The 27278-nt window shown below is 45.5% G+C and overlaps 1 protein-coding gene across 5 annotated transcripts in view; it reads left to right on the top strand.

The window, feature by feature from the left end:
- TEAD1 (TEA domain transcription factor 1) overlaps positions 1-27278 on the top strand; it is a 345319-nt gene that overhangs the window by 198903 nt on the left and 119138 nt on the right. The window lies entirely within an intron of this gene.

Raw genomic sequence — 27278 nt, 5'->3', positions numbered from 1 at the left:
ATACAATGCTCTGCACCTTTGATTATGGCCCCATAGATAGCTGTGCCATATATAATGCCCTGCACCTTTGATTATGGCCCCATAGATAGCTGTGCCATATACAATGCTCTGCACCTTTGATTATGGCCCCATAGATAGCTGTGCCATATACAATGCTCTGCACCTTTTGATTATGGCCCCATAGATAGCTGTGCCATATATAATGCTCTGCACCTTTGATTATGGCCCCATAGATGCTCCACATAAAGCTGTGCCATATATATAATGCTCTGCACCATTGCCCCATAGATACTCCACATAAATCTGTGCAATATACAATGCTGCTGCTGCAATAATAAAAAAAAAAACAAAACACATACTCACCTCTCTTGCTTGCAGCTCCTCAGCGTCCCGGCGTCTCTCTGCACTGACTGATCAGGCAGACGGCGGCGCGCACACTAGTACGTCATCGCGCCCTCTGACCTGAACAGTCAGAGCAAGAGGACGCGAAGACGCAGCGGCGCCCGGCGTGTGGAACGCGGACAGGTGACTGAGATACTTACCTGCTCCCGGCGTCCCTGGCTCCTTCTCCCGGACAGCTGGTCTCCGGGTGCCGCAGCCTCTTCCTCTGTCAGCGGTCACAGTTACCGCTGATTAGAGGAATGAATTTGCGGCTCCACCCCTATGGGAGTGCAGTCCATATTCATTTCTCTAATGAGCGGTACCATGTGACCGCTGAACAGAGGACGAGCTGCGGCACCGAAGACCGTGGGACGGGCAGGGGGAGCGCCAGGAGCGCCAGGACTAGGTGAGTATGCGACACGCTCTCTCCCCCTCACCCGCCGACCCCACCGCCGACTGTGACTCGAGTATAAGCCGAGAGGGGCACTTTCAGCCCAAAAATTTGGGCTGAAAATCTCGGCTTATACTCGAGTATATACGGTATGTATAAAGAAGAGAAAATGGTGGTTATCCAAGGCATTTCTCTACTCACCAGGTCAGGTGTCCTAATTAATGAGTTTTTTGACACCTGACCTGTTCAGTAGAGGTCTGCACTGTATTTCCACCATTTTCTCTTCTGACTGCCACACTAGTCACAGACAAGAAGAGATTATGGAGATAATACATCTAATAATTTTTGGCCCACCTCATATCTGTATAGTAAAGACACACAAAGCTGCAGTCTTTTTTTTTTTTTAAGAACTACTGGAGATATGATGTGGCCCAAAAAGTAAGCGTGTGGCGAAGTTTCTTAGTTGGCGCATGGTGTGTGTTGCCGGCGGCGGAAGACACAATAAACCAAACATAATTGTGGCAAATCAATTTTTTTTTATTTTTTAACAACCAAAAAATGTATTTACTGCGCCGGCTTGGGGTAGAGTGATGTAAACGGGGGTTGTGAAGCACTGAGGTCTGGCTAACCGTGGACGACGCAGAGGTGGCAGGAGAAGGGGCAATGAAACTAGAAGGGTCTGGAGGTTCGGGGATGGGGCTTGGCACATGAGAGACTTGAGACGCACTGAAAGGGTGAGACAAACCTGACATTACAGACACATTGGGAGGTGAAGGGGGAGGAATGCTAAGAGTCCTCTGTTTTGTTTTGTTTTTTTGTGTGTTTTTTTTTTTGGTTTGCCTGGTTGCAGGAGGTCTTGGTGGGCTCATATGGCGTGGCGTGGTGGGTGATCTGTTAGGGTCCGGCTGCACTGTGTCAGAGTCCATAGTGCTCGTAGAGCGTGCAGCCATGCCAGAGTCCATAGTGCTCGTAGAGCGTACAGCCATGCCAGAGTCCATAGTGCTCAGAGTGTGCAGCCGTGCCAGAGTCCATAGCGCTTGTAGAGCGGAATGCCATGCCAGGGTCCTGCTGCATCGTGGTGGTGGCGGTACGGAATGCCATGCCAGGGTCCTGCTGCATCGTGGTGTTGGCGGTACGGAATGCCATGCCAGGGTCCTGCTGCATCGTGGTGGTGGCGGTACGGAATGCCATGCCAGGGTCCTGCTGCATCGTGGTGGTGGCGGTACAGAATTCCATGCCAGGGTCCTGCTGCATCGTGGTGGTGGCGGTACGGAATGCCATGCCAGGGTCCTGCTGCATCGTGGTGGTGGCGGTACGGAAGGCCATGCCAGGGTCCTGCTGCATCGTGGTGGCGGCGGAGGAGGTCCAAGCAGGAGCAGCGGTTGTCATGGTGGCGGTGGGATGTCCAACTGCACTCGGCATGGTGGTGGTGCTGTAGTGGTGTCCGGCTGTGGAAGGAATTGAGGTGGCCGTGCAGTGGGATGCAGCAGAGGTCAGCATTGAGGTCAATCGTGACAGTGAAGACACAGGTGGATATGCCGCCACTGTCTGCTGGAAATACTGGAAATACTGACTCTGCTGCATAGCCTGCACGTAAGCAGCATTGCAGGCCTGCATGACACTCACCTGGAGATCAGGAGTAAGGTGTTCCGACATGCCCTGCTCAATTTGTTTAAAAAAATGATGTGCTGGCCTCTGGAGGTCGGCTTTCACTTGATCAAGGCTTTTGCTGACCTCCTATATACGTGCATTCAAGAGGCTATGTGAAACATCCATTCGGTCACCCAAAGCCTTGATTGCTTCGTGTAAAACCGAGCTCAAGTGCAAAAACTCGGGCATGAGTGACCTGTCCGAAGCCCTCTGCTGCTGCTGGGAGGAGCCCAAAAAAAAAAGGGGCAGTGGAAGAGGACTGCGAAAGGGGAAGACCTGATGGACCAGCTCCCTGGTCTCCAGTTAGTGTGGAAGGCCCACTTGCTGCAGCGCTGCTGGATGGCTGGGATGGGTCCGTGGCTGTCGGATGAAGGACCGCTCCAGAACCTGGCCCAACAGTAGTGCTGTATGTGCTGTGAAAAAAGGAAAAAGAGAATTAATACCAAATATTAACCAGACGCAAAATCCTGTGGAATATAAAAATACAGATTATGGCAATACAATACAACCTAATGCACGTGATAAATACTTACGTTCTCTGGGCAAGGACCTGTCTTAAAAATGCCAGAACTCGATGGTATTTGTACTTTCTGATCCTTGCTCCTGAACCACTGGGAACACTGCTCTCTTGACGCAGGTCCTTGTTGAAACGGTCCTTCATCGAACGCCAACGTGTTTTGACTTTGGCCACTGTTAAAAAAATAAAAAATAAAAAAAATAAAATTGTGGTCAGAAAAAGGACTTTTGGCCGTGCTCACACAACTGTGTGTGTGTGATGACCGAAACTCCTGAGTTTCTTTCATCACACACAGTCGAGTGAGCGCGGCCAAGGTCTCTGCTGCTTCACACTGCAGTGCAATACTTACCAAATGCACTTCGGACCCGTGTCGGGGCGTTGTCCCAGCCATCCCACATCTTTTGGCCACCTCATTCCATAAGCACTGGATCGTGACGTTGTTTGAGTGCAGTGGATCCCGAGTGTCCTACAACGGGACTCGCTCCTGGACCAGGGAGATGAGATGAGGTCATTCTCAATAAGATCATCCTCCCGTTGTGAAACCTAAAAATTAAATAGTCATTAAAGTTTGTTCAATTAACATAAGGAAAAGATAGAAAAAAGATGCTGAGAAATGGCATGAATAGGAAAGTCAACATACAAAAGGATTCCCGAAGAAAAAAGAAAAGGAATACGAATGGAAAGAAAGGAAGATTCAAGACTATTACACTGAGGATACAGTAAACAGTCAGCCTTGTATACGTACCCTTCCGTCTTTCCACCGGACTTTGACTCCGCTGCTCCTACCCTGTCTGCCGCAGTAGAAGAGCTCTAAAAAAAAAAAAAAAATAAATAAAATTGTCACGTGACAGTGAATACTTACCAATCTGACGAGGCAAGTACTCACCTCACTGACATGCTCGACTTCCGACGGCCCAGGACGAAACTCCTCACCAGAAGAAGAAAAAGAAACAAATGCAAGAAATTAGGACATGTAGAGAAAGAAATTAGAAAATAAAGGCATTGGATAGGATATACTCACATTGTTCAGAGGCTTGTTTTCTCAAAGGTGCTGTTGTCTGTATGCTCTGCTTGGCTGTCCGCTGTGGTCCGTCTGCTCTGCTTGGCTGTCTGCTGAGAAGTGACCTGCAACTGTCCACACCCTCCCTTTATCACCTTGTTGGTGGGGGGGTGGCTTATCAGAGTCTAGACATGTTTTTCTATTGTGGAACGCATGCGTTCATGAACGCAACCAAACGCATGTGCTTGTAAGCGCATGTGTTCACATAGACAGCAATGCGGTTTTTTTGTCGCAATCCTTGCGCAATCGACAGCATGCGTTTCCAGGCGGCAAATTGACGCCTCTGAAAATTACTACATGTTGCATTTCCGCGCCAAGCCGCAAACGAAACGACGCATGCGTCGTCAAAGGCGGCAAAACGCGAACAAACAAAAATGCATTCGTCCCTAATGTTAAATATAGGAATACACAACTCATGCGGATATATGCGGTACAAACACTGCGGACACAAGCGCAAATGTGAAACCAGCCTTAGTTAAAGAAGTAGAAACCCCAGTAATAGAAAATATAAGCCAGGAAATTATAAAAGAAAATAATTTTATTCAAACGTAAAAGCCGGATAAAATGACACATCAGCAGGAGACCACCAACACCCTATTATGCACATATTGCAGAAGGGTAGGCTATTACTATTATTCTAAAATATACTTCCCAGGTGGCCCCGCTTTCCTATCCTAACCTGTGTCGTCGAAGTGTTTTTGGAACTGATGACTTCAAAACTGTATGGATTCGTAAGGTGAGGAGTGCAAAGAAAAATATATGGTGGTGGCAGTATCCTTATGTTGGGGAGCTACATTTCATTCATGGTATCATGAATTCACAGATCTACTGCCCTATATTAACCCCTTTACCCCGAAGGGTGGTTTGCACGTTAATAACCGGGCCAGTGTTTACAATTCTGACCACTGTCCCTTTATGAGGTTATATCTCTGGAACGCTTCAATGGATCCTGATGATTCTGACATTGTTTTCTCGTGACATATTGTACTTCATGATAATGGTAAAATTTCTTTGATAGTACCTGCGTTTATTTGTGAAAAAAGACGGAATTTTGGCGAAAATTTTGAAAATTTTCCAACTTTGAATTTTTATGCCCTTAAATCAGAGATATGTCACACAAAATACTTCATAAGTAACATTTCCTACATGTCTACTTTACGTCAGCACAATTTTGGAACTAAATCTTTTTTTTGTTATAAGGAGTTACAAAAGTTAAAAGTTGACCAGCAATTTCTCATTTTTACAACACCATTTTTTTTTTTTTTTTTTTAGGGATCACATCACATTTGAAGTCATTTTGAGAGGTCTATATGATGGAAAATAACCAAGTGTGATATCATTCTAAAAACTGCACCTCTCAAGGTGCTCAAAACAACATTCAAGAAGTTTATTAACCTTTCAGGTGTTTCACAGGAATTTTTGGAATGTTTAAATAAAAATGAACATTTAACTTTTTTTCACAAAAAATTTACTTCAGCTCCAATTTGTTTTATTTTACCAAGGGTAACAGGAGAAAATGGACCCCAAAAGTTGTTGTACAATTTGTCATGAGTACGGCGATACCCCATATGTGGGTGTAAACCACTGTTTGGGCGCATGGCAGAGCTCGTAAGGGAAGGCGCGCAATGTGACTTTTCAATGCAAAATTGACTGGAATTGAGATAGGACGCCATGTTGCATTTGGAGAGCCACTGATGTGCCTAAACAGTGGAAACCCCCAATTCTAACTGAAACCCTAACCCAACCACACCCCTAATCAGTGGCGTAACTACAAAGCTATGGGCCCCGGTGCGAACTTCCAAATGCCCCCCCCCCCCCCTCCCCCACATTCCCTTAGATACGCCTCGGACTGTTGCAGGAATCTCCTGCACTGCAACATGGTGTTGGGTGCCAGCACAGCCCGCACAGGGGTATATAGAGCACAGCCCACACAGGGGTATATAGAGCATAGCCCGCACAGGGATATATACAGCACAGCCCGCACTGGGGTATATAGAGCACAGCCAGCACGGGTATATACAGCACAGCCCGCACAGGGATGTATACAGCACAGCCGGCACAGGGGTATATACAGCACAGCCCGCACAGGGGTATATAGAGCACAGCCCACATCTCATCCCACCACCCCCGATAATGGCCCCACAGTCCGGTTAAAAAGAAAAAAAAAACCACTCTCCTCACCTTTCCTTTTGCCCGTGCTGCTCGTCCCTGCTCCTGTCTCGGTGGCTGCAGTCTGCGCAGGACACAGCAGGTGCGCGATGATATGACGTCATCGCGCACCCGCAGTGTACTGTCAGAGGCAGAGCGGGGAATGATGGGAGAGGGAGCGTCAGGAGACGCTCTCTCCGACATCATTGCATTGAACTATACCGGTGTCATAGACGCCGGTATAGTTAAATGCGGCGGCGGCACTGGCGGGGGGGAACAGTACAGCGGGCGGCCCACTACTGGTACCGGCTCTTCTGGCATTTGCCAGAAGTGCCCGATGGCCAGTCTGGCCCCGCAGGTCAGGGGCCAGCCCTGGGCCCCTGACCTGCGGGGCCCGGTCGCAATGGCGACCGCTGCGACCGCGGTAGGTACGCCCCTGCCCCTAATCCCAACCACACCCCTAATCCCAACACACCCCTAAGGCTGGGATCACACATATGCGGGATACGGCCGAGTCTCGCAGGTGAAAACCCAGCTCTGGCCCCGGCACTTGGGAGCGGAGCGTGCAGCTCCATGTATTGCTGTGCGGCTGCATGCTCTACTCCGGAGTGCCGGCGCCAGAGCTGGGTTTTCACCTGCGAGACTATGACGTATCTCGCGTATGTGTGATCCCGGCCTAATCCCAACCCTAACCACACCCCTAACTCCAACACATTCCCCAATCCCTGACACACCCATAACCCTAATCCCAACTGTAACTGTAATCCAAACCCTAACTTTAGCCCCAACCCTAACACTAGCCCGAACCCTAATGGGAAAATGGAAATAAATACATTTTTTTAATTGTTTTATTTTTCCCTAACTAAGGGGGTGATGAAGGGGTTTTTTATTTACTATTTATAGCGGGTATTTTAGCGGATTTTTATGATTGGCAGCCGTCACACATTAAAAGACGCTGTTTATTGCAAAAAATAGGTTTTGCATCTCCACATTTTGAGAGCTATAATTTTTCCATATTTTGGTCCACAGTCATGTGAGGTCTTGTTTTTTGCGGGACAAGTTGACGTTTTTATTGGTTTCCTTTTCGGGCATGTGACATTTTTTGATCGCTTTTTATTCCGATTTTTGTGAGGCAGAATGACCAAAAACCAGCTATTCATGAATTTCTTTTGGGGGGGCGGGGGCGTTTATACCGTTCCACGTTTGGTAAAATTGATATGGCAGTTTTATTCTTCGGGTCAGTACGATTACAGCGATACCTCATTTATATCATTTTTTTATGTTTTGGTGCTTTTTGATCGCGTATTATTCCACTTTTTGTTCAGCGGTATGATAAAGCGATTTTTTTTTTTTTTTTTTTACTGCGTTCACTGAAGGGGTTAACTAGTGGGACAGTTTTATAGGTGGGGTCATTATGGACGCGGCGATACTAAATGTGTACGTTTTTTAATTATTATTTAGATAAAGAAATTTATTTATGGGAACAAAATATATATATATTTTTTAACACATCTAAATATTTTTTTTTTTTAAACTTTATAACGTTGTCCCGGGGGGGTGGGGATGGGGGGACACTTCACATTATAGTGACAGATCGCTGATCTGACACGTTGCACAGCACTGTCAGATCAGCGATCTGACAAGCAGGGCTGCAGGCTTACCAGCGCCTGCTCTGAGCAGGCGCTTGAAATCCACCTCCCTGCAGGACCCGGAAGTAGCCCCGCAGCCATTTTGGATCCGGGGCCTGCAGGGAGGAGGCACTCGGTACAAGGTGAGCACATCGCATTGTACCGAGGGTCTCAGGGAAGCGCGCAGGGAGCCCCCTCGCGCAATGCTTCCCTATGCCCCCGGAACGCTGCGATCATGTTTGATTGCAGTGTTTCGGGGGTTAATGTGCCAGGAGCCGTCCCTGACCACTCCTGGCACATAGTGCCGGATGTCAGCTGCGATAGTCAGCTTACACCCGACCGCGATCGGCCACGCTTCCCCTGTGAGCGCGGCTGGATTGCATATGACGTACTATCCCGCCACTGGGATTTAAGTCCCATCACTCTGTGCCTTTGGTAGACGTAACAAGTATCCAAAACTCACATCTATGTGACTGCAGCATTTATTCAGTCGCCATGACAGCACAACGAGAGAGGGGATCTGCCCTTCAGGGACAGGAAACCTACAGACATAAAAAGGGCGGTACCTCTCTCCCGCATCAGTTGGTTTCCTGTCCCTGACAGGGGAACCTCTTCAGGCAGGCCTTGTGAAGAAGGTCGAAGAAAGAATTCCCACTCCTGACAGGCCGGTGCAGGTAGCGGGGGTCCCCTACCTCTGCCTAGTCAGGAGGATGGAAGCACCACACGGCAGGGGGACTGTTTTGTGTAGGTGGCAGCAGGAGGAAGCAGCCCTTGGTGGATGGGCTGGCTTCTACGGTGTCCGCGTTGTACCTGGTAAGTATCGTGTCCCCGTGGTGCCGCGTCTGCCGGAGCCTCTGGGGTCTGCCTGCCGCTTGCGCTGGTGCCGGCATCGGCTGGGGAGTGCTGCCGTCCTTGTTCGGCGCGTCTGCTCTCAGCGCCGCGACCGGAAGGGGCGTGTCCGGATGAAGCAGCGGGCGGCGCGGGTTGGTGACGCTGCCGGGCATGCGCGGTGGCGCTTTGTTCCCGGCTAATGGCGGCACCCGGCGTCTGGGGTGGGACTTGGACCTCGGGGTGTCCGGCACTAGGGGCCTACTACCATGTTCCAATACATGTAGATCATCAAAAATTTCTTAGGGTGGCGGTTTCACTTGCTGGCACGGTAGAGCATTTTCAGTATCAGGCACTTCCCTTCGGAGTCGCAGTCACACCCCGGGTGTTCACAAAAATTATGGTGGAAGTTATGGCACACCTGCATGAACAAGACATATTAATAATTCCATACCTTGATGATTTACTAATAGTGGGTCATTCAGAATCACATTGCAAGGACCAGCTAGAGAAGGTGATGGGAGCATTGCACAGGCTAGGCTGGATTATCAATCTTAAAAAATCACGTCTACAGCCCCTAAAATCACAAGAGTTTCTGGGGTTTATTATAGACTCTAGTCGGCAGGAATGTCGCCTGCCGGATGCAAAAGTAGCTAAGATTCAACGGCTAGTCACCAGGGCAATCGGCAATCCCTTAGTGTCCGTAAGAAGTGCAATGTGTCTCTTGGGTTCCCTCACATCTTGAATCCCGGCGGTTCTCTGAGCTCAGTTCCACACCAGAACACTACAATGGGACGTCTTACACAATTCCTGTCATCTAGGAGCTCACCTCGACAGTAAATTTTCACTTTCTGCTTAAACTACGCATTCACTTGTTTGGTGGACACACTCTTCAAATCTATGTAGGGGGGTCCCTTGGACAAATCATGTATCTAGAGTATTAACTACGGATGCTAGCCCTAAGGGATGGGGGGCTCACTTAGGGGAGGATTGGGTTCAGGGGCTATGGTCTCAGTCTGAGCAGGACTCATCCTCCAATCTGAAAGAGCTATTGGCCGTAGAACACGCCTTGAATAGTTTCCTTATACCCCTACAGGGTCGACACGTCAGGCTGTTATCGGACAACCGGGTAACCGTGGCCTACATTAATAGTCAAGGAGGTACACGATCCAGTTCATTAATGAAGGTCGCAAATCATATTTTTCAGGTGGCCGAAGAACATCTTCTCTCTCTAACGGCTCTTCAATACCAAAGCCGACTATCTAAGCCGCAACAAGCTCAAACAGGGAGAGTGGTCACTGAATCCAGCCATCTTCAAGCAGATAATACAAATATGGGGTTGTCCAGAAATAGACCTTTTTGCCAGCAGAGGGAACAAAAAATTACACCAGTTCTGCTCCCTAAATCCAAGAGACAACCCATATGCAGTGGACGCTGTTCTGATATCATGGCACTTCAGTCTCGCATATGCCTTTCCCCCTCTAAACCTAATCCCAATAGTTCTGAGGAAGATTCGGGAGGACAGGGCCTGGGTAATCTTGATAGCCCCATTCTGGCCCAAAAGATCGTGGTTCCCTTGGCTGAGGAAGATGTCTCTGCCAACCATGGATTCTTCCAGAATTGCCAGATCTGCTCTCCCAAGGCCCAATCCTCCATCCACGAGTAGCCAACTTACATCTAGCGGCGTGGAATTTGAGAGGTCTTTACTAAGGGGGAAGGGATTCTCTCAGGATCTAATAAATACACTCCTTAAAAGTAGAAAACCCTCTACAACAAACATCTATGTTAGGGTGTGGAGAAAATTTCTATCAAGTTCAGGGGCTCAAATGTATAAATCAGATAATTGAATTTTTACAAAAGGGTCTAGAGATGGGCTTGGCCACAAGTACTCTGAGTTCAAGTGTCGGCTCTGGGGGCGCTATACAATTTTAACTTAGCCAGCAATCACTGGATATCTAGGTTTTTCAAGGCAGTCACTAGGTCCAGACCAATCATTAAACAAAAGTTAGTTCCATGGGACCTAAATCTTGTACTCTCCGCCTTAACGCAAGCCCCATTCGAGCCTATTGATACTATCCCTGTAAAAATCCTTTCAATCAAAACAGCCCTCTTGGTTGCACTCACATCTGCAAGAAGGGTTAGTGATCTGCAGGCATTTTCCAGACATCCACCATACATGCAGTTTAGGGAGGAAACCGTAATCATGAAACCTGATCCCCTTTATCTTCCAAAAGTTGCTTCAAAATTCCATAGATTACAAGAGGTAGTCCTACCTTCATTTTGCTCTAATCCTACTAATAAGGAACATAAATTTCATTCCTTAGATGTAAGAAGATGCCTCCTTAGATATATTTCAGTTTCAGATGCTTGGAAAAAAGATAACTCTGTTTGTAGCTTATCAAGGAGTGAGGAAGGGTCTTAAGGTACCTTCACACGAAACGACTTTGTAACAATATCGCTAGCGATCCGTGACGTTGCAGCGTCCTCGCTAGCGATATCGTTTAGTTTGACACGCAGCAGCGATCAGGATCCTGCTGTGATGTCGCTGGTCGCTGAATAAAGTCCAGAACTTTATTTGGTCGTCCGATCGCCGTGTATCGTTGTGTTTGAAAGCAAAAGCAACGATACCAGCGATGTTTTACACTGGTAACCAGGGTAAACATCGGGTTACCAAGCGCAGGGCCGCGCTTAGTAACCCGATGTTTACCTTGGTTACCAGCGTAAAAGTAAAAAAAACAAACAGTACATACTCACCTGCGCGTCCCCCAGCGTCTGCTTCCTGACACTTACTGAGCGCCGGCCCTAAAGTGAAAGTGAAAGCACAGCGGTGACGTCACCGCTGTGCTGTTAGGGCCGGAGCTCAGTCAGTGTCAGGAAGCAGACGCTGGAGGACGCGCAGGTGAGTATGTACTGTTTGTTTTTTTTACTTTTACGCTGGTAACCAGGGTAAACATCGGGTTACTAAGCGCGGCCCTGCGCTTAGCAACCCGATGTTTACCCTGGTTACCCAGGGACCTCGGCATCGTTGGTCGCTGGAGAGCGGTCTGTGTGACAGCTCCCCAGCGATCAAACAGCGACGCTGCAGCGATCGGCATCGTTGTCGCTATCGCTGCAGCGTCGCTTCGTGTGAAGGTACCTTTAGAGTATCTAAAAACACTCTAGCCAGATGGATCAGGGAGGCGATCTCTCTCGCTTATACAGCAGGTGGCAACGAAGTTCCAGATGGTATAAAGGCACACTCCACGCGGGCCGTAGCATCTTCCTGGGCAGAGAGATCAGAAGGTATCGATCGAAGACATATGTAAGGCGGCCACATGGTCTTCTCCATCTACCTTTCGTAGGCACTACAGATTAGATCTGGGTAGTTCCTCGGACCTCACGTTTGGGAGAAGGGTACTGGAGGCTGTTATCCCCCCCCTAATCTTCCTTACTTCTCTGAAAGTCTCTCGTTGTGCTGTCATGGCGACTGAATAAATACGTACGCTACTTACCTGGTAGCAGTGTTTTTTCAGGAGCCCATGACAGCACCCTTAATTCCCAACCCTATTCTTTTCTTCGATGATGCAACACTTTTTCGTTTTTCCTCTTCCATGTTCACTCACATAATAAAATGTACATAATCGTATGCTGCATCTGTGTTACTAACCAAGGTGGTCCTCTCATGCTCTGGAACCAACTGATGCGGGAGAGAGGTACCGCCCTTTTATGTCTGTAGGTTTCCTGTCCCTGAAGGGCGGATCCCCTCTCGTGTTGTGCTCGTTGTGCTGTCATGGGCTCCTGAAAAAACCCTGCTACGAGGTAAGTAGCGTACGTATTTCTGAAGAAGATTGTGAAAGTGACTCAGTGGCCAAGTGTCTTCTGATCTGAACCCAACCGAACCCGTACGGGGAAGTCTGAAGAGACAGGTTGAGTATCACTCTCCATTCAGCATCCAGGCTATAAATGACGTTGTTCTTTAATGGAAAGATAGATATTGCAATATGTCACCAACCTGCTCATTCCATGCCTGGAAAACTTTGTGCTGTCCTTTAAAAACATGGAGGTCCTACAAAATACTAGATGTAGTAGGCTGGCTTCATCCAATGTCTAGAACTGTTGCAGTCAGGTAGTGTGTGGAGATTGCAGGTGAATAGTACTGTTTTTCTTTTTTTTTTTTTTTTTTTTCTATTTGCGATTTGTGGTGATTACATTTTAGGCATTGGTTGGGAGGAGGAGGTCTCAGTGGGGCTATCCATATCTGATATTTGATATTAAAATGTATTTTTATAGTGTCTGTAGCAAAGACATTACATATACTTAATAAGGAAATATTTTAAATTCACAGAAGGTTTTTCTACATACAAAGTATGCTTTAGCATGTCAAAATGAGCTGCACTGACCAAGTGTAGGACAAAGGAGGAAGCATTCTTTGGCGGAATTACATACGGTACTTCAATTTCTCAAGCACTATCCTCTTTAATGTGTTTTATAAATATCTGTACAAAAGTAGAGCGAATCGCTGACATAACTTAGTAACATTTTGCAGCATCTGCTTGATCCATCCTCCAGAGATGCTTATATGATGAGCAGCTTCTGCATGCTGTGAGTCTATCAAACACAATTGGAAAATACTCTGATGCTTTTATCATCGTATCTGAATTTCCATTTCACTAACTGGGTGTAATAGTTTAGAGCTCAACTTTCAATTTTAATTTCCCAAAAAATAGTATCTTATACAGGGTACCCTCTGCTTGTTCAGTGTCTGCACAAAGGTCGTGCTAGTGTTTTGCAGTTTTGTAAATGCATTAACACCAGGTACTTTACATTCCTCTGATGAATTAAAAAACAATTCCCCCTTATTCTAGGACAATCATAAAGCTGTCCATTAACAATAAGCACCAGCAGCATTATGAATACAACTCTGTAATGTAATACAGGCTATGTCACAGGATATATGATGTAGCCTACATGGACGAAAATATTGGGACATTTTTTTTTTTTTTTTTAATCACCGACTTAACGTTTGTTAGTGTCAAAGGAGTATAAAATCCAGCCCCTAGCCATGCAGTCTGTGTTCTCTAACTTCTGTGAAACAATGGCTTTTTCTTCAAAGCTCACTGAATTGGAATATGGTCATGTAATAGGAGCCACCAGTGTAACAAGTTCATGAAATTTCTTTTACACTTTTCACCATCAACTGTGAGTGGTTTTATTGAAAAGTGGAAGCATTTAGGAACGGCAACACCTTGGCCACGAGGTGGAGACCACATACAGTTCGAGTGGGGTCTCCGAGTGCTGAGGAGCAGAGGGCAGAAAAGTCACCATCGCTCTACCTGCAGAGTCCAAACCTCCCCTGGCATTAATGTTAGCCCAACCCTAGCCCTAATGGAAAAATGGAAATAAATACATTTTTTTGTTATTTTTACCTATCTAAGGGGGTGATAAAGGGGGTTTGATGTACTATTTTTTTAATCATTATTTTGATCACTGTGATAGGGTCTATTACAGTGATCAAAATGAATCAATAAAAAAAAAATTCCTATTGGTGCTGGCCGGCAGGCCTCGGCGGGCGCACTGCGCATGCGTCTGTCATTTTCTCCCTGAAGAAGATGCCAGGGGCGCGGGGGATTGCAGGGACAACTGAGGTATCGGGGGAGAACATCAGAGGAGAGAGAAATTAAATAGGAAATCTGACTCTTTTTTTTCTGTCACCGCTATTCCGTTAATAACGGCGATCGCAACACTGGGGTCGGTTATAATCAACCTGAATCATGTTCTCTGGGGTCTCCGTAATCGAGATCCCGGAGAAATTCCGACTCTGGGGGGCGCTAAATACTTATTTCTCAGTGCCGCTAAAAAGGGGCGCTGAGGCATACGTACCCTTAAACTACCACTGTTAAAAGGCGTATCAGCGGTTGTTAAGGAGTTAATAAAAACTTTTCTCTGCTGAAGAAATACTAGTTCTCTGAATGCCGAGCCCTGTATAACCCCACCCACACAACTGGCAGCTTTCTGTGTACACTGTGCATAGGCAGAAAGCCTTCAATCAGAGGTGGGGGGAATATACAGAGAACATGACTGAGACTAAATGGAAGCATGTAGTCCGACATATTACAAGTACTCTAGTAATAATATCTTAGTGGTAAAACAGTGATTTTATCAAAGCTACAGCAAGCAGCCCCGTAAGGGACACATGGCCGAAATAAAGTTCTGACTCTACATTATGTTGCCCTCACATTAGGTGTCAAAAACCTGTTGATAGGTTCCCTTTAATGCACCCAATGGAACAATAAAATAAACACACAAGTAATCAGGTATGTTGCTAAACCAGAGACTTATGAACCGAAGGCCTGAAACTGTTGAGCCTTAGTAGCAAAACTCGTTTCATAGATTGAAAACCATCAAGATCAAAATGCCGCTCATTGCTCTGCTATTCACACATTGAGGTCGGTGTGCGTTTTTTTTTTTTTTTTTTCACAGTTGTCCATTTAGGGTGGAGTAAGCTGCTAATAAGATGCTGCAGAAGTTCAGATTCACATCACATCGGCACAATATATGCTACTGTAAGCATTTTAAGGTTCCCTTATAAATTTGCAGGGACTTTAAAGTCCCTGTGGCAACCCTATATGTTATTATGACTTTTATGAAATGAGGACAATACTGGCAATTGTTTTCTTCTTGGCCATTTCCTTTTATAGTCTGCAGTGCAATATCAGACCATGAACCCTCTCTACATGGAGTCATCTCCCTGCTGCCGTATTAGTGTTGATCTGGAATTTTGATGCCTCCTAGCTGATATTTGCTGAGCCACAAACATGCACAGCAGCAGCAAAAATCACGTTTTACAGATTAGAACTTTCACTCGCTTGTATGTATTTATTGACAATTATCGACAATGCTTTCACTTGATTTTTTGACATTGTGTTCTGTTTCATTAATACCCCCCCCCAAAAAAACTTTTTTTTACGTATGTGTGTGTGTATATATATATATATATATATATATATATATATATATATATATATATATATATATATATATATATATATATATATTATTCAATACCGCAGCACTGCACTTTGTGCTTTCATATAAAGCTGATTTAAAGGCATGAAGCAGAACGCACTGCATTAACAGTCTGAGCCCCGGGTTCACGCTGAGAAAGCGTATTGAATTTCTCAGAACAAATATGTTACATTAAGAGATTTTAGCTATAACTAAAATAGCAGAATATTAGTGGTACTTAAAGGCTCAAACAGTAATGCCTTGTTTTGCACCCCTAAGGACATGCCAATGTTCTGTTAAGCAAATAGTTTTCGGTATGTTTGGGTAATAGTTTATTTTATGTTTCCAAATAATAATCCTCACTTAAGATTCTAAAGCCATGATATTAACCTGGTTCTAAAGCTTTAAATTATTTCAATGACATAAGAATTGTCCGAGCGTGCCATGCTGCTGCTAGATAACAAAGACCACAGTTAAAACTTCTTACCAATTCAGCTAATTAACTATAGATTTTAAAGAGGCACTGGTCAGTGTGCTGCTTAGTAAAATAAGGTGGTGACGATGCTTCTATTTTACCCTTCGCCACGACAGCACCCCACATGAGAGAGAGGGATCCGCTTATAGGAACAGGAAACCTACAGAATAAAAGGAGGCGGTCCCCTCTCCTCCTCAGTTTAGGTTTCCTGTTCCTATAGGAATCCGAAGTCCCCTGCAGTCCAAGAGAATTCCTGGGCCATGCACCCGCCTGCGTCGGTTCTGAGGGAATGGCAGGGGCTGCGGTTCCAGAAGCAGCTGCGGGGGAGCCCCTGCTCATCCTCCCCCCTCGTCTGTTCAGCCATCCAAGGTCCGGGTCGGTCACTGCTGGTCCACCCCGCTCCATGAGAGCGCGCGCGCTGCAGCGGCCGGCTTAATATCTCCGGCCGCCGCATGGTGAGAGAGAGCGGCGTGTCTAACCTGGAAGTCGCCGGAGCACTTCCGGGTTAGGTCCAGGGAGGCAGGAGATTCGGCGCCAGATTCAAAAGCGGCGCTGACGTCGGACCGGTGTGTGTGAGTATGGCTTCACCACCTGCCTGCAGCAGAGCAGCGTTCTCCCAGTAAAGAGAGAAGCGCTAGGAGCAGCACTAAGAGTGGTGGTCGGCCTCCAGAGAAGAGATCTACCACCAAACAGAAGGATCACTTGCCAAAAAATCCGCCTCCAGAATCGGTACCTGTCAGCTTCACTGGGTGAGTTTTTAAAAAAAGCCTCTTCCTATATGCTGATATATGTTCCTCCTGTATCCCCTTCCTCTAGACTAAAGGTACCGTTACACTAAACGACTTACCAACGATCACGACCAGCGATACGACCTGGCCGTGATCGTTGGTAAGTCGTTGTGTGGTCGCTGGGGAGCTGTCACATAGACAGCTCTCTCCAGCGACCAACGATCAGGGGAACGACTTCGGCATCGTTGACACGGTCTTCAACGATGCCGAAGTCCCCGGGTAACCAGGGTAAACATCGGGTTACTAAGCGCAGGGCCGCGCTTAGTAACCCGATATTTACCCTGGTTACCATTGTAAAAGTTTAAAAAAAAAAAACAAAAAAACACTACATACTCACATTCCGATGTCTGTCACGTCCCCCGCCGTCAGCTTCCCGCACTGACTGTCAGCGCCTGCCGTAAAGCAGAGCACAGCGGTGACGTCACCGCTGTGCTCTTCTTTACGGCCGGCACTGACAGTCAATGCAGGGAAGCTGACGACGGGGGACGTGACGGACATCGGAATGTGAGTATGTAGTGTGTTTTTTTTTTTTTAAACTTTTACAATAGTAACCAGGGTAAATATCGGGTTACTAAGCGCGGCCCTGCACTTAGTAACCCGATATTTACCCTGGTTACAAGTGAACACATCTCTGGATCGGTGTCACACACGCCGATCCAGCGATGACAGCGGGTGATCAGCGACCAAAAAAAGGTCCTGATCATTCCCTATGACCAACGATCTCCCAGCAGGGGCCTGATCGTTGGTCGCTGTCACACATAACGAAATCGTTAGCGGGATCGTTGCTACGTCACAAAAAAGCGTGACGTTGCAACGATATCGTTAACGAAATCGTTGTGTGTGAAGGTACCTTAAGAAAAGTACACATAAGTCCAAGAACAAGGAATGTGCCTTATGTACGCAGCCCCTTCCGGATTCTTATACTAAAAGGTTGTGCTCAGAATGTATTATGCTAACCTTACGGCAGGAGAATATAATGACTCCATCTGATGTCAGAGCCATAATCCGGGAAGAAATGCAGGGTTTGGCGCATACAAGTAGCACCAGTACCCGCCAACCAAGCAGGTCCCGATCTCCAGCAAGCTCAGAATCAGAGGATGTACATAGATCCTCGGACGAATCTAGATCCCAGCCAAGTTCATCCGAGAATGAAGGGGGGCTTTCTCTACCTAACAGCAGTATAGACAACTTAGTAAAATCTGTCAGAAGCACAATGGGGTGCCCAGATGAGAAAGCGAAAAAATCGGCTCAAGACATCATGTTTGCGGGGTTAGGACAGAAAAAACGTAGATCCTTCCCCGACATACCCACTATTAAAGACCTAATTAAAAAAGAATGGGATAAGCAGAATACAAGGGGTTTCCTACCATCATCCTCTAAGAGACGCTATCCCTTCAGCGATGAGGAACTAAATTCCTGGTCAAAGGTGCCAAAGGTTGATGCCGCAGTTGCTTCCACTTCTAAACAATCGGTCTTACCAGTTGAAGATTCGGGAGTCCTAACAGACCTGTTAGACCATAAAGCAGAAGCCTTACTAAAAAGATCGTGGGAAGCTAACACAGGGGCATTCAGGCCAGCTATATCTAGTACCTGCACCGCAAGGTCACTTCTAGTGTGGATGGAACAGCTGGAGGAACAAATTAGAGGTAGAACTTCGAGAGAATTAATCCTGCCGAAAATCCCTCTAATCAAAGAAGCGATAGCATTCCTGGCAGATGCCTCTGTGGATTCTCTACGCCTAGCAGCCAGATCAGCCGGCCTAGTGAACACAGCCCGGCGAGCACTCTGGTTAAAAAACTGGAAAGGGGACGCACAGGCCAAAAAGCAAAACTTTGTGCGATCCCTTGCCAAGGTGAGTTCCTTTTTGGGAAAACATTGGATGAGCTCCTAAATAAAGCGGGAGAGAGAAAGAAAGGCTTCCTTAATCAATCTCTTCCATCTTACAGGAGAGCCTTCAGAAGACGCCCCTTTACCAGAAACAAACCGTTTGAGAATCAAAGGGAGCGCTGGGAGACAAAGAATCCAAAACAAAAAGGTGCTCTGTTTAGCGGATCCTATAATACGAAGCGTAACAAGTACCGCTGACCATGAAGTGGGCGGCAGATTAAAATTTTTCTTTCCTAAATGGAAACAAATTACATCTAGCCAGTGGATTCTGGACATTATACAATACGGTTTAAAATTGGAGTTTGATCGAATCCCTTGGGATTCTTTTGTAGTAACATCACCAAAAGGACAGGAACAACAAAGGTATCTGGAATCAGAGATCCTATCTCTTCTATCTAAAAGAGTCTTGAGGTTCCCCAGGATCAAGAAGGGAAGGGGTTCTATTCCCCTTTATTTTTCATCAATAAACCAGATGGTTCATTCAGAACCATCATAAATCTCAAAAAATGTAATTCTTTTTTGCGTAATCATAATATTTCAAGATCTGGTAGTCCTAAAACCAGACCAAACTCCAGAACAACATAAGTTCCACACCTTAGATGTCAGAAGAGCCATCCTGACCTATATAGAAAGGTCTCAGACATGGAGGCAGAGTAGGGCTCTGTTTGTCTCCTTTCAGGGCCACCAAAAAAGGACATGGGGTCACAAAAGCTACCATATCTCGGTGGATCAGAGAAGCTATCTGCTTGGCCTATGCATCAAAAGGCGAGATTCCTCCAGTGGGTATAAAAGCACATTCAACACGAGCCATGGCTTCCTCCTGGGCGGAACATGCAGATGTACCAATCCATTTAATATGTAAGGCCACAACCTGGTCAACACCTTCTACTTTTTACAACCATTATAGACTTGATCTATCTACATCTTCTGACCTGACCTTTGGTAGAGCTGTTCTTAGTACAGTAATCCCACCCAGATAATGACTCTGAAAATCTCTCATGTGGGGTGCTGTCGTGTCGAAGGGTAAAAAGACGGATTACTTACCGGTAATGCTCTTTTAATGAGTCCACGACAGCACCCATTTACTACCCTCCCAAATTATGCACTATTTCCTTCTTTTAAGCTCACAAATAATGGTTGTATAGAGTTTAAGACATTTGTAATTGCTGATTATGAATTAATACTAAAACTTTGCGTTTCCCTTTATACTCTGAAAACTAAACTTAGGAGGAGAGGGGACCGCCTCCTTTTATGCTGTAGGTTTCCTGTTCCTATGGGCGGATCCCTCTCTCTCATGTGGGGTGCTGTCGTGGACTCATTAAAAGAGCATTACCAGTAAGTAATCCGGCTTTTCCATGCTCCTAACCAGCCCTGGCAGTGTCTTGACTTGCACGATGTGGAATTGATGGTGAAGGGTATTAATATCTGCCACTGACCGGCTACCAGGCACTGAAATATGGTAGCTGGGAACCAGAGCTGGACTGGGAAGGTAAGTATGACCTTTATTACTGGTGCATATTGCAGTAGGTACCGTAATATGCTCAAACAGGTGTTTATTTAGAATGGATGTTCAGCTTTTGAATATGTTTTTACATAAACTAGATGGAGGCCCGATGCTATCGCATCGGGAGGGTGGTGACGTCCCATTGGGGGCAGGCTTTGCAGCACTGAGACGGCTGCCCGGTGGGGAGGGTGCCCCGGTGGTCTGGATCCGAGTGGCGGCCGGGATCCCAGCGGCGGCCTGTATCCCAGCGGTGGGGAGGGGTCCTTGCGGCCTGGGGTTCTTGGGGCGGGGGAGTCCCAGCAGCAGGGGGTCCGGCGATGACCCGCCGGTGGTACTGCGCAAGGGCCTGGTTCCACCAGCGGGTGCCATATTGAAATACCCATCACTTGGGTATTCCAATATGGCGGTCGGCGTACTTCCGGTGCGGCGCGGTGGCATTCGAGGACGTCCAGACGTAGTGAATGACAGACAATTTAAGGTAATTATATAAATAGATGTAATTTTCATTTGAGTGCCTTTTTTAATACATTACATTACTTGCATTACTTATCTTGTACTGATCCTGAGTTACATCCTGTATTATACTCCAGAGCTGCACTCACTATTCTGCTGGTGGAGTCACGGTGTACAGACATTACATTACTGATCCTGAGTTACATCCTGTATTATACCCCAGAGCTGCACTCACTATTCTGCTGGTGCAGTCACTGTGTACATACATTACATTACATTACTGATCCGGAGTTACATCCTGTATTATACCCCAGAGCTGCATCCTGTATTATACCCCAGAGCTGCACTCACTATTCTGCTGGTGCAGTCACTGTGTACATACATTATATTACTGATCCTGTACTGATCCTGTATTATACTCCAGACCTGCACTCACTATTCTGGTGGAATCATTGTGCACGTATATTCTATTTAAGGGAGTCCATTGGCACCAGAACACCCTTTCCAAATTCCATCCGAGTCCAGGATTCTACTTTGTAGTGGAGCGCCTAATTCTTGTGAATTGGGGGAAACCCTGGTGATCAGAAAGTTGAGCATAAGGCTGCTTTCAAATTGCATTTTGGCACCCATTCAATGGCCCTGTGGAGGCTTGCATCTGAACTCCCCGCAAAACTTGGTTTCGGCGTATACTCTGACTGAGCCGTAAACTATAATGGCACCGTCAGAGCAAACTTGTACTGTGCCGTGCAACATATTCGGATGTGTATGCCTACTGGTGGCAGGCACCCAGATGCAGTCTATGTTGGGGTGTCCGCCACCAGCAGGCATACACTCTTGAAGATGATGCACGGCAGGGCACACGTTTCCTGTACCGCAACAATTAGTCTATGGCCCAGTCTGCACATATGTCTGAATAGGCGGGTGGGGGGAGGTTTCAGACGCAAGCCCCGACAGGACCCACAAATATGTAACTAGAAAAGCTACCATTTCATCCAGCATATTCACCTACGTCTTATAGCTCTGTGGAGAGCCTACATGTTTAATGTCCTGCTCCTTATACTGCCACGTGGATGGGAGCATTGACCGTATGTGATCTTTCATCTTAAGTCCAATGTGTCCAAATATTATTTTGTGTAAATTAAACATTTCTGCACAAAGACAGCCCTGTTAGTGCTCATACTACGACTGGAGAGGGGTCATACATTATCCATTGTGAATACGGACCTTTTAGCTGTAATAGGCCGTTACTTTAACTGTGATTAAACCTAGTAGTTCTCGCTGCAATTAAAATGTCATTAATGTGCATTGCCTGGATGCATCTCCATCCAGATTAATGAAATAAATTATATTAGTGACTCGTTTCCAGGTGCTACAATTATATTGTTCCCCTGTTTAAACAATATATAACTATATATTCATATAAGTGCTTTTGTCAATGACTTTCACCCCCTCCCCGTCACTCTTGTCAGTGAGAAACTAATGCCTTCAATGATCGTGTTCAGTCCATTATTGTCCTGGCACCGGGGAACAATTAACACCATTCATTATACCACAAATCGTCCTGTCTATTACCTCCCGTCTTGCTGTATCATCGTCTATTAGCCACGTATCTTGATGGAGAGCAGTTTCCAATGATTCAAAATTGACTCTGACAACTGGCAGCATAATTTCAGTAGATAAGAAGAGAAAGTGAGGTAGTGATTATTGAGGCCCTGAGGAATTACAGCCAACCAATTGTAATGTGCTAAGACTTCACTGGCAGGGCTCCGCCGTGCAGATCAAGCAGAGGGTTAAATCAATATTTTCAATTTCTTACAATCAATGTGGTGTTTGAGCAAGATGGAAACTTGTTAGCAATTGGCAGAATGTGTAAATGAAAAGTCAAACTTATTATTATTTGTTAAAAAGGAATCGGCACGTAACACTATGCTCCAGGCTTCAAGTAATTCTTCCATGATCAGCATCTGCTGGAAGCGCAGGGAGAATCTGGCAACATGCAGCAGACTCTTCCCAGCGAGCGAAGCCGCAGATCTTTATAAACGACTGCTGCATCAATAGCCCAGTCCTGAGATGTGACTACAGGGCCGCTTTCTGTCATTAGACCAGGAGGTGGGTGAGAAGAATTAAAATAGCTTGTCAAGGAGATATTGGGAGCTGGCTACCAAATGGCTACCAAAATGTGTTTGAAAACCACAAAAGGCTCAATGAAGTGAGGCGAGAACATACACATCCACTACAATCCTGTACTTGTATACCTCTTATATCTTGTCTTTAAAAATGAAAAGTTGGCAATTATATTGTAATTTTGTAATGCATTTCCAATGCAAAATAGTGTATCTGATTTATCATATAATAAATCTCTAGAACGCTACATATGATTGACAGAGATGTGATGATTAAGCTGTTGTTGCTTCATCTTTAGAATTTGGGGGTACCTGAGTGAAAGAACCAGTAATCAAATCTTTGTGTAAGTTTATCTAGCTATTATAATACCTTCCCCCTGTTTGGTCCTTTAATTCGTGCATTAATGTTTGACTTTCTTGTAAATTTGTTTATATAAGGGGATAAAACTGATTAGATGGAACACTCTTTTTCCAAAAACATTACAGACTGCATTTGCATGAACCGGACTGAGTTGTACTATCAGACACAGCCCATTGACCGGAGTAGCATTGTGGCTAGAGAAAAGCACCATCTTCCTTTATAGTTTTGTCATGGCCATTCATAGTATAAATGTCTACATATAGGAATTTATTTTTTTACTTCCAATAATTTGAATTCTGTTTATATGTGGTACATTAGACTATTGGTACAAATGTAAAAAAAAATGATTTTTTGCACAAATTTGGTCAGTGTGTGAGCCCATCAGCATACAAAAAGGCAAAATTTTCCCCCCACGATTGGTCTTTGGGTAAAAGATTCACTTCCCATTGCCTCGGCCTCAAATGAACTGCAGATGCATGAGGTCCAGCTACGCTCCAATTAACCCCTTTCCGAAATATGATGTACTAATATGTCATATGTTGGGTCCTGGTCATCATTTGCACTATGCAATTAATACCATAAAACAACCCCTTCACCCCCCCCACAAAAAAAAAAAAATACAAAATTGCTAAATTTATTTTTCCATCTAATGATGGTAAAGTGAATTATGCTATTCAAAACTACGACTCTTCCTACAAAAAAAAAAAAAACAAAAAAAAGCAAGCTGACATACGGCAACAGAAAATTGAAAATGTTATGGCTGTTGAGGAATGGAGGAAAAAGCAAAAGCTCAAAAACAGTAAAAATAACAATGTCTATGGGTTAAAATGTTCTGGGAAAAGCTATGTGGATAGGGTGCACGGCCTTGGAGAGGCCACTCTCCCCAGTGCTCACTGTGTAAGGGTATGTGTCCACGTTAAGGAAACGCTGCGTTTTTGACGCAGCGTTGAGCCGCAGCGTCAAAAACGCAGCGTCCAGATGTTACAGCATAGTGGAGGGGATTTAGTGAAATCCCGTCTCCACTGTGCATTAAAAAACGCATGCGTTTTTCCCGCAAAAACGCACATGCGTTGCGTTTTTTCAGAACGCAGCATGTTGCTACAATGAGCAAAACACGCAGGAACACCGCAGGTGACCTGCCAGTGACCTCAGGTGCATTTTTGGTCAGGATTTTACCTGCATAAAATCCTGACCAAAGCCTGAAGCAAACCTGAACGTGGACACATACTCTAAGGGTACGTGTCCACGATCAGGATGGCCGGCGGTATCGTCGGAGCGGCAAAGCCGCTCGGCGCTAAGCCCCGCCCCCTTTGGGACGCGATGATGCCGGATGTGTTCATTGTACACATCCGGGATCATTGCACCCCTCGCATAGGGCCCTACGTTATTCCTTGCGGCGACGCAACGTCGCCGCAAGGAACACAGACATGCTGCGATCTGAAAAGACGCGCAGCATGTCCGGAGTCGCAGGGCCGCCGCGTGCGTGTTTCCACGCATAGTGGACACGGGATTTCAAAAAATCCCCTCCACTATGCTGGAACATCTGGACGCTGCGTGTTTGACGCTGCCGCCCCACGCAGCGTCAAACACGCAGCGTTTCCTGAACGTGGACACATACCCTAATGCAGCCAGAGGTTCTTCCATCTGAAAAGCCAGGGTAGTCCTGGCCATAGTCTATATGTCGTCACATTAGACTAGGCGCTCTTGTGCTCTACAACCTCATTGCTGTGTAGAGATCGCCATACACTGCAACTTGCTTGGTCGTGTGCGAGGCACCCCTGGCTATAAAAGCTCAATTACCAGAGAATGAGAAACCTAAATATAATCACTTCCTGGGTTGGGCAATAGTTGGTGCAGCTACTTATTGTCTTCATATTCCTGAAATACAGCCCGGAGCTGGGAGTAAGCATCATTAAAATGGAGCATACTGGAATTCTAATTACTTTTTTAAATTGCTCTTGTTGATTTGGCAGGACACATGTATTACCGGAACAGCGTAGGAGAAATTGTAGATTCGAATACATAGAGAGCATACATAACCCGGGTTTACTTCACCAAACATATCAGAGTTTTTTAAGATGCTTGTGTTACTTTTATAGGTCATTATTCTACGGAAGGAGGTGTCAACCCTAGCTCAGAAATCTACTGTTCAACATATATCTGGGGCCTCAAGCAGTCAGACATTTGTGCATATACCACTAATGTCCCTTTTAATGCTGTATTATTATACAGACCGTATTGTGCACTTATTTCACTAATTCAATCACCGGAGTTCTCAATTTTTTGAATGGATACATTTTGCAAATTGTGTGTTTAAAACAATGTTAGCTTGTATTTAAAAATTTTCTGTGTTCTCCAGAGCTGAAAGATAGAATTTTGTTTTATAGTGTACTGCTCGTTGCCTAGGTTATGGCCACCTGTCCAGTACATTTGAGGTGGCCGTTTTCATAAGCAATGTGAGCGATTGAAAGCTCTTTGCTTTTGGGCTTGCCAGCACAGCTCTAAAACCGGACCCTACGCTTCTCCAATACTTCAGTGGCAAAGCTTCTATCAGCGTGAAAGAACGCACAATTCACACCCGCAGGTGCATCCGTGCCATCGGCCTGACCTGTCAGTCTTCAGGATCACACCACCCCCTGGCCAGCAGGAAGCCATGAGGCAGAGGAGTGGGTGAATCACAACGTTCGGACTAAATGACAACCCACTTAAAGATTACTTTGGACTGTCTCTGCAGCCCCGAAAGGGAAGCAATAGATTGTACGCACCTGTCCCTCAGCCTGAAACAATAGGCTGGATAGGACTTGTAGCTGAGCATTTAGTGTATATAAATTTATGCCTTTTTTTGTTCCATACGGATGAGGCTGGTGCTTGGCCTGTTATGACAGTGGCTCGTTTATGAATGAGTTCTGTGTGCAGCATGATTTATCAGGTAGCTCGGTAATTTGCTCTCTCCGCTGTCTGGATTATAAAATGTTGTTGTAGCATTTAAAACGTTATATATCATTGGCGTTTGCATTAGAAAGACTGAGACCTGGAAATATGATCAAAGGCTGCAAATACAACCTTTTACTGCCCGTAGCTGGTAGCAGCGCAGTCTTCATGTGTTACACTGATGTGTTGTGACAAGTGGTTGGTTGTAAAATAAACTGCTTTATTCTGCGATATGGGAGAGGGGTTGTGCTTGTGTCTGGCTAGCATTGTGTTTGTGGATGAAGGCAGAAACTTCATGTTTTTTGTCCCGTTTTCCAATAATTACTTTCACTCGTATTCCATGGAAAAAAAAGCATTCAGCATAAATTCCTTCTGTACTCGGCAGTTTCCATCAGTCCCATCGGCGACCATCGCTAATGACAGCCCTTAGCTTTCCTGGTGTTTTCCTATTTTTGTGAATTACTTTGTTAAATGTAGATTTATAAGTTACATTTTGGCCTTTTTGGAAAGAAGTCAATGGGTTGTTTTAATTACAGTATTGTACTGAAAGTTTTCGTAAGTGACTTTTCTTTACAACATGCTTTCATATTTTAAAGGAAACAGCTTTTTAAGTTAAAGGGGGTTGTCCCGTGAACAAAGTTAATTTTACTCAATACATCTTGGAATAATAATTTCCACAATTGGAGGTGTTTTTTTTAAAAAAAAAAAAATGTTCCTGTGCTGAGATAATCTTATAACTGTGCCCCTGCTGTGTACTGCGTAATGGCGGTGTCTGACCGTGCAGGGACATGGTCTGATCATACCACAGCTCCTGGGCAGGAAATTATCATTTTTTTATTATTCCAAGATGGATTGATTAAAATTTACTTTAAAATGTACTATGTTCATAGGGAAAAGCTGCCTTGAGATGATACGTTGTGCCTTTTGTTGAGTAAATAGTTTCTTGTTTTATGGACTCTTCATAGTTCTCATTTTTCAAGTCACATCTATTTGGTGGCATAATGTGTTTTTTTTTTTTTCTTTTTTATGTATCTGCAGAGCTCAAATAGTTAAGAGGCTGGACTGGAGAGCATCTGAGAAAGCTTTATTCTATTTATGTGCTTAAAAGAGAAATGTTATTAAATAACCAAGTGTGTATTCTCGTATGCGCTGTGGAAAAACACTTGTGT

Source organism: Ranitomeya variabilis, chromosome 2 (assembly GCF_051348905.1).
Source record: "Ranitomeya variabilis isolate aRanVar5 chromosome 2, aRanVar5.hap1, whole genome shotgun sequence".
NCBI lineage: Eukaryota > Metazoa > Chordata > Amphibia > Anura > Dendrobatidae > Ranitomeya > Ranitomeya variabilis.
This window is presented reverse-complemented; position numbering and strand designations above follow the sequence as displayed.